This window comes from Suricata suricatta, chromosome 6, assembly GCF_006229205.1.
Source record: "Suricata suricatta isolate VVHF042 chromosome 6, meerkat_22Aug2017_6uvM2_HiC, whole genome shotgun sequence".
NCBI lineage: Eukaryota > Metazoa > Chordata > Mammalia > Carnivora > Herpestidae > Suricata > Suricata suricatta.
This window is the reverse complement of record NC_043705.1, coordinates 115,152,153-115,166,085: the sequence shown is the minus strand read 5'-3', so window position 1 is coordinate 115,166,085 and position 13,933 is coordinate 115,152,153.

Here is a 13,933-nt window from a genome sequence, read left to right as displayed (position 1 = left end):
TTCTGACTTCAAAATTACAAATAATTCCTATCCCTTTATTCAATCTAAACTTCTGTCCAGGATCTTTTTGAGCCCCCCGCCCCATCCCTTTCACTTTTCTTTCTCTCTCTCTGTAAAAGAACAAGCCTATTAACATGATCTCTCTTCCCTCCTTCCCCCTCTGTGATCTGTCTGCTACCACACCGTTGATGTGTTATTCATATTCCTACATCTTTTCTCCTCTATATCCTTGAAGTCAAGCAGTTTTAAACTTTTCTTTCTTCTACTTTACATCTATCCCTTATCTTTTCTCTCTTCTACTATTCTACAGCAGCCTTGGATCTCATTCAGAAAATCTGAACTTTAGAGACAGAGACAGACCAGTAGGGTTCCTTCTGTTCAGGAAATAACCGTTCAGAGTATGATGTGTAATTGTCAAGAAAGCTACCTCTGGCTTTTGGGTTTTTCATGACTGATATCTGCTTTAAGTTTCTTTTTCGCCATTAAAGACGTTATTTTCCTTGTCTTCTTTCTGCCTATATTCAGAGTGGTTAAAGATGCTTATAGTTACCAGAACACAAATCTCTAGATGATTTTAGTTTTACTGTAAAAATAAGAGATGGCAGAAGAGTAAACCCTTGGTTAACTAGAATGTCCAAGTTGAAGAATGCTTGATTATACTTTCTGTCAAATGTTACTAAGTATCTTGAGTCCACTTCTCTAATGTCTCATAAAGTATCAAGGTCATTACCCTGGATTTCAACTCAAATTATGCTGCCCTATGTATACAGATGTAAGTGATCTACTGATTATGTATATCCCAGAAGTTTTATAAATTATTGTCATTTATGACAATACTTAGTGGCTAATGGTGCAAGTCCAAAATTGGTGCAATTTTTCTAGATAGATATTTGGTAATATGTATCTTGAACCTTGACAACATTCATAAAGTTTACCCAGTATTTGCACATTTACAAATTTAATTATAAGACGATTCAGAAAAATATACAAAGAATGATGTGCCTCAAAATCTATCACATGTATTTTGTAAAAGTTAGAATATGACCCATTAGTTAGATATATTTTAATAGACCCAACTATTAAAATTCATATTCTCAAGGGATAAGAAGTGTTCATAATATGAGAAAAATGGAGGATATATAGCAATGTGGTCAGTATGGTCTAACTTTGATATAATATGCACATATACCTCACACAAATACTTGAGTGTATGTATATGTTATATGGAAGATTTATGGTATAAACTTTGAAATGTTAATAATGGTTATCTCTGGCAAGTAGAAAAATGGGTGTTTCAATTTTCTTATTTTTACTTCAACATAATTTCTTGCATTGTCTATAATTAAGATTCATTATTTTGGGGCCATAAAATAATGTATAACATGTTTTAAATTTTCTATTGAAATTCCTACCATATACCTCTTTCTCTCAAAAGTCAAAATGCAGAGAAATGAACTCAAGAGTTCTAGTTTGTGGTTTTTTTCTCAAGTGAGCTTTTCATATTTTGTTGTTCCTATTATTTTAACTTTCTTTGAAATTTTGTATGCAGACTTATTTGAAATATTGTCTTCACTCATATGACCAATGCTTTGAAGGGGAAACCCCAAATTATTGCAGAATTTAGGATTTTTCCAGCAATTTCAATTATTGGGATTGCTCAGGGCAATCATTGGCACACAAATCTATAATTATTCATGATAGAGGGAATATTTTCAAAAATGAAAATGTCATCCACAGCCCTGCTCAGGAATGTGACTTGAAAGTCTCTGAAATACTCATTAATGTATCCTCTTATTAGTATCCTTACTTCCACTACATTAGTTCAGGCTCTGATTATTTCATGCCTTAATCTCCTAAACTGTCCCCCAGATCGCATCAGATTAGGAAAGCTACCTTTCATCTAATTTGAATAGGATCATTTCTGGGAAATGACAATAAATGAAAAACAATCACCAGATTTCTTTCCATGGTAGATATGTTACCCTCTCTCACGTTTCAAATAAGAGCAATATACTCAGCCTTTGCTGCCTTAAGTACCACTCCAAAATTTAGTGGCTTAAATCAACAATAATTTATTAGCTTGCAAGTTGGTGTGTTGGCCATTGGGGCCGGTCCCAGCTGGGCAGTTTTTCTGCCAATCTCAGCCAAGCTCATTCACTCATCAGTTGCTGCCCGATGGCTTGGCTGTGGCTGGATGGCCTCAGATGGACACACCTGTCAGGTATTTGGAGCACTATATGCTAGAGAGGCTCTTCCATATGACCTCTAAAACAGGGTTGTTCGGGTGCAACTGAGGACTATGCTCAAAATCTCACACCATCCCTTCTTCAGGAATGTCACAAGGTCAATTTAAATTAAAAGAAGTGAAGAAACAGAACCACCTCTTGAGGGCAGAAGCGATAGTGAATCTTTGGCCATCTTTAATCTATCATGCTATGTGATGAGCCTTAATACATATAGTAAAAAGTAAGGAAGTGTCAAATGACAAAACAAAAGAAACTTAGTAATGAGCTTGATGTCCTTTATTCAAAGAAAAACAAGCCATGGATAGGGGACATACAGTGCCTCCCAAGCAGTGAAGCACTCTTCCCAAGGGATTTTGGGCAAATTCAAGTTTTATAGAGCCTTAGAGAAAGCAACATGGAAGCAAAGCAAGATTGACTAGGTCAGGGATTTCCTTTATAAGACCAGCAGGTCCCATTTTCTAAAGTAAGGTAAGCTAGCTGAAGCTGAGTTGGAGGACAGTGGTTGGTGTACATCACATTTCCTCGACAGATGTCTCTTGTAGGAGCAGGCTGACTTAGGTTTACATTGGTGACATGGGCTGGGCCACTAGAGCAGTCTCCATTTTGTGGGTCTCAATACACAAATTAACTTAAGAAATTAAATTAAGAAAGTCACATTCTTAGCTACACAGTCAGACTCCAACAGTGACCCAGAGATAACTCTTATTAACTCTTACATTTCCTCAGAGGCATTCATCTGGAGATTTCTCTTCTCTAATCATCCCACCCTATTCCTGTAGCTCTGATGCTCTTTTTATATATCCCCCTTTTTACTTCCTGACAGTCTAAGAAAGAAATTCTAATTTTGCTGGGTAGTCTCAATCTATATAGAGCATATCTATTAGGCATATTATACTAGATCAACTCCAGAGAGCACTGGTCTTCCTACAGATTTCTGATTTTCAAAGGGGAGAGGAGAGTCAGGGAAGAACTCCTTGCAAAGAGAGCAAGCCAGAATCACCTGTTGATACTACACTTTTCCTTATTCATCCAGAACAATTCTCACCCATCCTTCTTCAATAGGCTAAAACTTACAAGAATTGTCTTCACTGTAAAAGCTTCCCAGTATCCATAGGCAAAAGCAGTGTCTTCCACCACTGTAGTCTTTGGGTTACCTCAATTTCTGGACTAGTTACATGTTATAGTAATATAGTGGACAGAGCACTGGGAAGGGTGGGCACGGTTATAGAAACATTTCTGGTAGGTAAAATGGACCCAGATTGAAATTCCCTGGAAGGTTACCTCTTGGGGAGTTGCCTCTAAAGGCCTAGAAGTATAGTATTGACTCAGCCTCATAGTTTTCATAATACTGACAAGACAAGTCCTGTTACTGTTAAATTAACGAAACAGGCCACTGGACAGAGGAGGATCCAATGCCATAAGGTTTATATCAGCAAACCAAAATCTAAGCCTGTAAATGCTTCAAGGTTATGAAATCAAAAACCTAAGGACAACCAATTACAAACAGCCAATAAGGCTTTCAGCTATATTCCATCAATAGTTTCTTCGCTTTGCTTCCACCTTTTCTCTATGAAAAAAATATCTCCCCAGCTCCTGTTGTTAGAGCCCTCCTGACCACTTCTGGTTTGGTGTTGCCCAGTGGAATCAATTTTTGCTCAAATAAACTCTTAAAATTTTTAATACGTCTCAGCTTATTTTTTTTAACACCACCAAAGTAACCTCGTGTTCATTGATTGCCTAAGGTCACACACACAGGGCAAAGAAATATCCCAATGAGATATATTTCTGAGTGTTTCTCAAATGGGCTCAACTGAAAGATGACATTTAATAGTCTTCTATTTCTCTACCATTCTATGACTAGCATTTCTACTGAGCCTAAAATAATGGGCTATTTCCTTTTAGATCGGTTTCAGAAATAATTCATTGATTTGTAGACAACTATTACAATGAATTTCTGTTTTAATTGTTGAACAAGAATTAGCTAAAAAAAATTAAGCAAACAGGCATTTATTTGGGCAACTAAGGAGACACAGATGCAGGTAGAAACCTGAATCAGTATCCACGTTAGACAAGAGGGCAGGATTATAAAGGCAAAAGGTTACAAGTGTGGTTCTTAATCAGGTCCCTTACACAAAACAGGGATGGAAAGTAAGTGAGCCAGGATTGGTTGAGTTAATATGCAGATGAGGGATTGAAACTCATCAACCACTTTGACTCCTTTCAAACCGAAGAATGCAAATAAATGTACAGGTGTCATGGTGAAGAGAATTAAACCCAGGCTGAAGATTTGCAAGTGGCAAAAAGTTCCAGGTTCCTCCAATGGGAACATGCATAAATTCCCCCCAACCTTACAGCTTCCGACCCGACCTCATTTTAAAAGAGACTCTTTTGGCGAGGCTTGCTTGCTCCGTTTTGAAATCTCATTTTACATAATAAGTAAGGTAACTTAGCTAGAGCCAGAAAATCCATTTTTGGTCGGTTAATATTGTCGAGGAAGAAAAATTGTCCCTTCTACTCTTCAAGGGTATGTGGTCTGCTCTAAGAGTTAAACTGACATGAGACAGATTAACGAGATAGGAAAAATTATTTAAATTATGTTCAAACATACAGGAGCCCTGCAAAGGACAGCCAGACAATTGAGGCTTATATACCTTCTGGAGCTAAAGAAAGGTCTGGGGTCTGGGGCTTCAAAGTGGTGGGAAGGCAATTTATGGGAAGGTGACCAGAGGAAAATGTTTGTTAAACAAGGGTCGCTGTACTGGGTAGATACGTCTCTCAGGTGAAATTATCTCTGGTAATAGCTCTCTTTCTGGTACAGGTTCCCATCCTAATGTAAAATTAACCTTAGAAAAGGGAAACTTCTACTCTGTTTTTAGAGCTTCTCCTGTGTCTGCAGTTTCCCAAAGTAATATGATCCTTGTGCCGAAAAGTACTGTGCATAGCATAAGCCCTACTTTATTAAAACTTGTATCAGAACTGTTCGGTAAACCTCCATCTCAGCTATATTCTAATTACTTGGCCTTATTTAAAAGGAGTTTATTGGACAATATCTGTTTACTTTTACTTGACAATTTCAAAAATTATAATGCATTAAATCTCTAAAGATGAGGCTGCAAATGGTGGAAGTCAAAAGACAAATCTCCTGGTTTATTATCTCACTCTGTAGAATGGAGGTCCCCATACACTCTCCTCCAGCCAGGAATTTTACTTCCTTGTTCTTCCTCTGGCACTTCCCATATCAAATAATGGCATCAGTATTTGTGATGATCAAAGTTACAAAATATCTAAGCCTTAACTATCTACTCCCTGTCCTCTAAACACCCATTCTATCACCAAGATTTAACCTCTACAGATCTCTTGAATTTTCTCTTTTAAAAGTTCAGACTTTTATTGTCGGGTATCCCAAATCTCTCTTCCATAATAAGCTCTGGTCTCACCAGAATTGTCTTTCTAAAATATAGATGGCATCACACCAATCCTTTGGTTAAAACACTTTGATGAGCTCCCACTATGATAGGGAAAGCTAGGATAAAATGGGCAGAGAAGAAAAGGTGAGGGCCTGAGGTCCCTCTGTTGGGAAAAACACGTATTTTGGAACAATGCTGGGAGCCTCTGACCACAGCAAAACCTCTTGTGTTTAAGCTCCCTCTTAAGAATGTAACAGACACCACCTACTCCCCCTCAGATTCCCCTCAGAAATTTGACAACCAAAATACCTAACTACAAAAACTAAACCATCAAACCTATGTTATACAAGGGAGGGACAGTAGTATGACCAGCCTGAATCCTCACACAATGGAGTCGAGACATCAGAAATGGACAACCCAGCACCTAGAGTTATCCAGCCAGTCAGGGCAGGACCTCAGAAGGAACGTAGAGGAAGGGAAAGGGGGGTGACCAGAATCTTATAAAATAAGGACCTTCTCTTACAGTCACGGGTATTCACCTTCGAATGCCCACTCTCTGTAAAGAGAGCTTTCACACTACTCTTACTTCCTTATACTCTATTAGGCATTTTCCCTGCTGCTCATTTTGTGTCTACCTCTTCATTCTTCGAAATGGCGAGACCATGAATCCCGGGTATTGACGTTAAAAATGTCCTGCAACACCACTACCATCAAGGTTAAGTTTATGTTCCTGAGCCTCACCTTTAAGCTCATCAAAAACTTGGCTGGCGGCACCAGCCTCCTGTATCTCAACCTAGAGCCAATCCTTAATCAAAACTCTGAGCTTTAACTTTGGCCTGAGGATGTTAATGGCCTGTGTGGATTCTATTTTTAATGAAATGACTCGGTGACCTTAACTTTGTCTTGTGTCCTATATCTCCCTGACTCCACCAAATCTGACCAACCGAAAGAGCAATGACCTCCCCTGGTCATAACAAAGAAACTGGGAATCAACAAATACACTTGTAACCTTTTGAATAGCTCACTGACACAATAGTTTCTGAGCTCACTTTAAAGAATTCTTTGCACTAGTTCATAGCTATAAAACAGTGACTGTTAGCGATAAAGCCCAAGGGGGAACCTGGGGCGGTGCCTGCATGGGAGGGGGTGAGAGGGGGAGATTATGCAATGCTTTGAGGCAGCCAACAGGGGGAGCTATATCCCCTTCGGCATCTCAAGCATACCCTGCCCATCGGGCACAAACAAGTCCTAAACATCTAAGCAGAACAAATAAATAACAGGGGAGCTTTTTAGCTGTGGGATGAGAGTGCAGGCGTCAAAAGCAGAGCCGGCTGCACGGATATGTGACCTGTGTGGTAGCACAGGGCTGAGCCCCACGGATAGAAGGGCCGATTCCTGGTTTAAAGCTCTGCTATTCTGTCCTAAAATTCTTAATAGTATTCTAATAAGAGCCCCACACTTTGATTTCGCACAAGGCCCCACAAATTCTGTAGCCAGTTCTGGTCAAAAGATTTGAAGCCTGGCACTTTCAGCCACATTTGGCCTTTCCTAAGGAAATATTTGACATTGGATTTTCTTCATTTTTTTTTTTTTTACTTTTTTAATCCCGATCCTGCCATAAAAATCTTTCAATTTAAAATTGGTTAGAAGATATTCTGCCAGCGTTCGTTTCATTTTACCACTTGCTAAGCCTGGGCAGCTGATTTTCTCTGAATCCTTCAGTAAGCAAGAGGATCCAGGTGGAATCTAATTATCTCCATTTGTTCCCTGTGTGCCTAATTTCACATTCTTCTTCCTGTTTTTGGCAATATTATTTTCCAATATTTACAACAGCTGTGATGGAATCAGCTTCATTGTTGGGAGTTGGCCTAAAGATTCAGGGGAGAGGTTGGTGCTTTCGGCCCAACAGCTTAGAGGTGCCTAATTCTTCAGCTGAGTCTGTGAGACCACTATAACTTAGGTTTCTGTTGTAATTCAGGTTCCTGGAGCCAAAATTAGTCTTGTTGGTTCTCAGCAGTATTTTATTTCCCATTGTTGTCTGTTTTGTCCCAGTACAAGGCTTTGAGAGGGTTCAAAGTACTTTGGCAAATAAACAACACAGCTCCTGGTGGAGATCCGATTGCAAGGGGAAATCACCCAGGGGGCTCCAGAGTAGCTGACAAACTTGAAGGGACAGGTTATTGCCCAGATTCTCTCTTTAGTTTTTTTTATTGTTTTTTTAACATTTATTCATTTTTTGGCAGACAGAATGTGAGGGGGGGGAGGAGCAGAAAAAGAGCGAGACACAGAATCTGAAGCAGGTTCCAGTCTCTGAGCTGTCAGCACTGAGCCTGACGTGGGGCTCAAACTCACAGACCGAGAGATCATGACCTGAGCTGAAGTCAGACACTTAACCTATTGAGCCATCCAGCTGCCCCCAGATTCTTCTTTAAAATCCTAACATACACTCTTCAGGAATTACTAGATCAACTTAAATGGAACTGAAAATTGCCTTTTAGCATCAACATAAATTAAGAAACGGACATGAAGTCTTCATAATGTGTGCCCGTAACTGAGGAGACCGTGACACTAAGCAATTTGAGAATCATGCGATGCATATGAAGCTCGTGGATAAATTGTTTTGTAGGAGTTGTAAATGATATTTCGAGTCCTACTTATCTCCTTAAATCTCTTCAAACTATATACACAATTGGTATACAATTAAATTGTTATTGATGTGTCTTGGTAAAGATGGGAGATAATAAACAAATCACAGAATCCCATCACCTTATGACCTAACAAGATAAACAAAAAATAGATGAATCCATAAAAAAGTTCAACAACAAGAACCAGACAAGAGAAAAGCAATAACTCCATATCACAAATTTGACAGCCTTAGGTGCCTGTGGCTCAGTTAAGCAACTGACTTGATCACAGCTCAGGTGGTGATCTTCCAGTGAGATTGAACCTCAAGGTGAGATCAAGTCTTATGTTGGGCTGTGCTCTCACAGCACAGAGCCCACTTGGGACTCTCTCCCTCCCTCCCTCTCTGCCCCTCCCCTGCTCACTCTCTCTCTCAAAATAAATGAATATACATTAAAGAAAAAGATGACAGCCAAGAGAACAACACACTCTCTCTCCTTACAAACATTACCGTTGAGTCAGAAAAGCCCTGGGACTTCCGCTATACCTCCTAACTATGGAAAGAAGTAGACTAAACAAATACTTCCTTGTGATGAGGAAGGGTAGAATGGAGAAGTGGAAAAAGCTCCCATGTGAGATGGACGGAGGGAAAAACTTGGGCTGAGTCTCTGCTGGAACACAGGCTCTAGGCCTCCATGAGCAGCCTAAGAAGCAATCTATGACCTGAAGATATTCTCCCATGGAGTAGAATAAGCTCTTATTAAAAGATAAATTCCATTAATGATGATTGAACACAATCTCAGAGGAGAGATCGCTGCTAAGCCCATTTTTCAACAAAGGCTACAAACAGCTTTATCAAAGTTGTTCCTACATTCAAGATATAGGAAGGTGGTTAAATTCAATTCTCAGTCTTCAACTATAAGTCATAGGCAAGATAGATTAATGAATGAATTTAAGGTGGAATAGGAGATTTATATTTGACTGTATAGTGGATATTACTAGAAATTGCCTCCCTTCACTCTCCATCAAGGTGAAAGCCTCTCTCTTACCTGGTCATGAGACTCAGAGTGAAAAGTACCTGTTGAGTAAGGTCATCAAAAAGATGTGACTGTCAGTTGACCCGTGAACTGGACCTGGGTACTCAGAGGCTCTTCATCGCTTCTGCTGTCCTTGAAACGTGCATTCCACTTGCCTTTCCCACTCTGAGAGGCTGCATAGCCTTGAGAACACAGCCTTGAGCTGTGATGTGGTGTTGAGAACCACCTGCATAGTATACATAACTGAACCTCATTACAGTCTCTATGTAAACTTAAGGTTTGACAGGTGGGTTCGGGGATCCATTCACCTTGCTGCCTCCCAAGACAAACCTTGTAAGTTCCCTTTGTTTATTAAAACTGCCACTACCTACCTGGAGTGGCAAGTCTCTTTCTTTGGTCTTTTCCTGCACTCACAGTAGCGGGTTCTGGTTTCAGATTAGACAGGGGAAGCTTCCTGGAAGGTTACAAATCAACAGTGCCCTAAAATTCAGGAGGACAAGAACCAATTCCCTTGTAAGTAGTGCCATGAAGAATTCCCATGGGAAGTCTAGAGGCCACTAAGAGATTGGTGAAAAGTATGAATAAGAAAATGGATCAGGGAAGGTGAGCATTAAGAAGAAACTGAGGGGTACCTGCTTAAGCATCAGACTTAGGCTCGGGGCATGATCTCACGGTTCGTGAGTTTGATCCCTGCCTCAGGCTCTGTGTTGACAGTGCCTCCTTGATTCTCTCTCCCTCTCTCTCTGCCCCTCCCCCAACACTGCTTTAGAGAAAGCAAAAGAAAGAAAGAAAGAGAGAAAGAAAGAAAAAGAGAAAGAAAGAAAGAAAGAGAAAGAAAGAAAGAAAGAGAGAGAAAGAAAGAGAGAGAGAGAGAGAGAGAAAGAAAGAAAGAAAGAAAGAAAGAAAGAAAGAAAGAAAGAAAGAAAGAAAGAAGAAGCAGCAGCAGCAGCAACAGCAGCAGGAACTCAGCAGAGGAGGGACAAAGGGAATGAAATTTTCAAGGCACATTGCTAAAGGTGGTGGCAGCAGGGCCAAGTTAAGAGGAAGCCATCTGGAGCAGTGTTTGAGTGCCAATCTTTCAGAAAATGTAACTTTCAGAAAATGTAACAAGATGAAAAAAACAACCCAGAACTCCTCTTTCAGACAACTATGTGGGACTAGAGGGAGTCTTTTAATAATTCACTTGGGCTGGAAACTAAGAGCTCCTAAAACAAGGCCCCTAAGGAGAGGGGAATCAGATTAAGAGAGTGGCTGAAAATTTGAGGCCAGCCCTGGAGGGCTCAGGACATGGAGGTGGGGCAGAGAACTTAAAAGCCAAGAAATGGCTTTTCACTTTCTCAGTTTGAAAGTGAAATTCAAAAACCCCAGCTAAAACTTCAAATACTGCCTGAACTGCATCCAGAACATGTAATAAAATTGTGGAGAAAATTAGTGGCGGAGGGAATTCACCACTTACAAAGAAAAAAAAGGGGGGAAAAATTCCTTCCCAAACTGTATGAAAACATCGGTTCCATAAACCAGAAGCACAACTCCTACAAGGAGATGGCTGAAGACCTGGAGAAAGAATTAGAAAGAATGACTTTCTTCTATCAAGGGCAGAGTATGTCTAGTGAGAAAAAAACTCAAGATGGTATAGCTTTATTCTGGAATCATGTCCAAATTCCTCTCTCCATATAGAGAAGAATGGGGGTGAGTCCAAGCAACATAGTTCCATAGGATCATAGAAGTGGTGCATAGGATGGCTTTTACCTAATTACTGCAAGCAGTGCTGACAGCTGGGAGGCCACACTACTGGGACGTGAAGTTGTACTTGAAGCCAGGCCAGTATAGTTCAGAAGTAGATATTAAAACATGGGAATCAGATAAAGAAGTAAGAGCAGGGAGAAGTGTGTCAAGAGAGCAAACAGGAGGTAAAAAAGGGAACCCTGGCATTTACCTGTTGCCCACAGCTAACTTTTTGAGGTACCCTACAGGTCTTCCTTTTATGTCATCTCCTCAGACTTTCCTTGACCCCTATATCTAAAGCTGTTCCCCTTCACTTTTTAAGTCACTGTCTTGGATTTGTGTTTCTTTCTTTGCTCTTATTACGTTTTTTTATTTATCAGTTATTTACTTTTTTATTATTTATTTCTCTCTCAAAACTGTAAGCCTTCTGGGGTCCAGGACCATGTCTGATTTGTTGATTCTTATTCTTATAGATCCCAGAACAGGTTTGGTGCCCAGCAAGTATTTCTTGACTAAACAGATGGGTAATTGCTCATGGTCTTAAAAAGGCAATCCTCTGAGATGTAAGATCAAATTAAGACAAGCACCTGACTTGTCTTTCTCTCCATGGTACCTAGATGCTCAGTAGCCGGTACCTTGAATATTTTTGAATGAATTAATAAATGAAGCTTGTAACCCCCAAAAAATTAACATATCACTCATCTTAAGATCCTTATATGAATAAGTCAATAGCCTCTGCTTTTTTTTTTTTTACAATTGGGCAGGCTCGTATGTTTATTTTCCATATCATGGTATTTCTTAATGAATTTTAACATTATTTTCTTTATATTCCCTTTGCTAGTATGGCACAATAATGTAATTTATTCCTCTTAGGTTTTTCAGGCAGTTTCTGAGCAAATACTCAATGAATCCTTTCTGTTTCTCAATTAGATGATACTTGATGAATAAAACTGTGAATACAACTGTGAAAGACATTCCCTTTTTAAAAATGAAATCATGGGAAGCTTATATAGTTTCTCACTGACAGAGATATTTTGAACGCACTAGACTCTGGAAAAAACACTAGTATCTATAAACTGGAAGAGAAGCTTATGACTCATTTCAAACCAGAAAAATCTAAATTTTTTCTCATTTATTTCTGGTATGTTGGTTCATTTCTATTTATTCTGACTAGCTAGGCACTATGGAGAAATATGTGTATATATATATACATACATACATATATAAAAGAGATTCTTCCCCCAAGGAGCTGATTAAGCAGCAGAAAAGAATTCAAACAGCTCTAACAGAGCCCACCGCAAGGCCAGCATGGTCCGAAGTATAGTAGAAGCACAGTGTAAGGAAAGGTACATCACAGCTGATTGATTTGATCAGTGAATGCCTTATGGAGAAGGTAGCATTTTAGGTGGGTCTTAAAATGGGCTTATTTCAATAACCATTATGGTATGAGTTACATGGAACATTTTCTATGTGCCAATTGAATAGAACCAGCAATTCAAAAGGCCATTTTTAACAGCCCTATGTGTTGTTACATCAAGGAAAGCTTTTTGTATAGCCAGAAGTTTAAAATTTAAACATAAGGGGTGCCCAGGTGGCTCAGTAAGTTAAGTATCCAACTTTGGCTCAGGTCATGATCTGGGGGATTTGTAGACTCGAACCCCACATTGTGCTCTCTGCTGTCAGCATGGAGCCTGCTTCAGATCCTCTGTATCCCCTCTCTCTGTCCCTCGCCAGCTCATGTGCTCTCTCTCTCACTTTCAAAAAACAAATAAACTCTAATAAATAAATAAGTAAAAATTAAACATATATGCATGTATGTGCATAAAATATAAATATAAATAATATACAAATTTTGTGAAATTAATGAACTAAAGAACATGAAAAGAAATATTTTTTAAATTTTTTTAAATTTATTTTTTATACAGAGAGAGATAGAGCATGAGAGGGGGAGGGGCAGAGAAAGGAGGAGACACAGAACTGGATGCAGGCTCCAGGCTCTGAGCTGGCCTGACGCGGGGCTCGAACCCACGAACGTGAGATCTGACCTGAGCCGAAGTCGGAGGCTTAACCAACTGAGCCACCCAGGCGCCCCAGAAATATTTTTTAAAACATTTGATGAGTAATGTTTATCATAAGACCAGTTTAAAATTCTAGAATTTTAGCTTTTTTATGTAGTCCACTTCTCTTATTTTAAAATTAGGGAGGAAAAAAAGTCCTGGGAAGATGAATCAACCTTCCCAGATGATTAACTGCAGAGAGAGGCCTCCACCCCACATTTCCCACTTTGACCAAATTGTCTTGCCACCATGCTATACTGCCTTTCCAATAAGCAGGTATGAATTATCCTATTACAGTCTGTGTATCTGCTTGCCAAATTTTGGATTTCATAGAAAACAAAATTCATAAAAATCTCTCTCTTCTCCCACTCAAAAAATAAAAGTAGATACAGCAAAGTTGACAGTGGAAACAGTTTCAAACTGTTATTGACCAAAATTTTAATCCTATAATCATCACAACAGGCCTATGAAGTAGGCATCATTATAATGTCAGTTTTACAGATAAAGAAGCCGAGGCAGATATACTTAAAAACTTGCCCAGGATCACCCAGTTGGTATATAAAAGAGTTGGGGGCTTTAATCCACCCGGAGCCTAAGCCTTTAACCATTAAGTTACCAAGAAAGCTGTATATATAAAACATGATATCTATCAGCTGGCCCTGGACCGCACAGCCTGACTATATTCATGCCTTCATCTCCACCATTTAGCACAGTCTCTGTACGTTATAAGCCTATTTCATAAGTTACTCAAATAAATATGGATTATTATTTATTCAACGGTGCTGACTCACTGCTCCAAACTTAAAACCAGTGTGATTTATTCTCTGGTTGGGGAAATA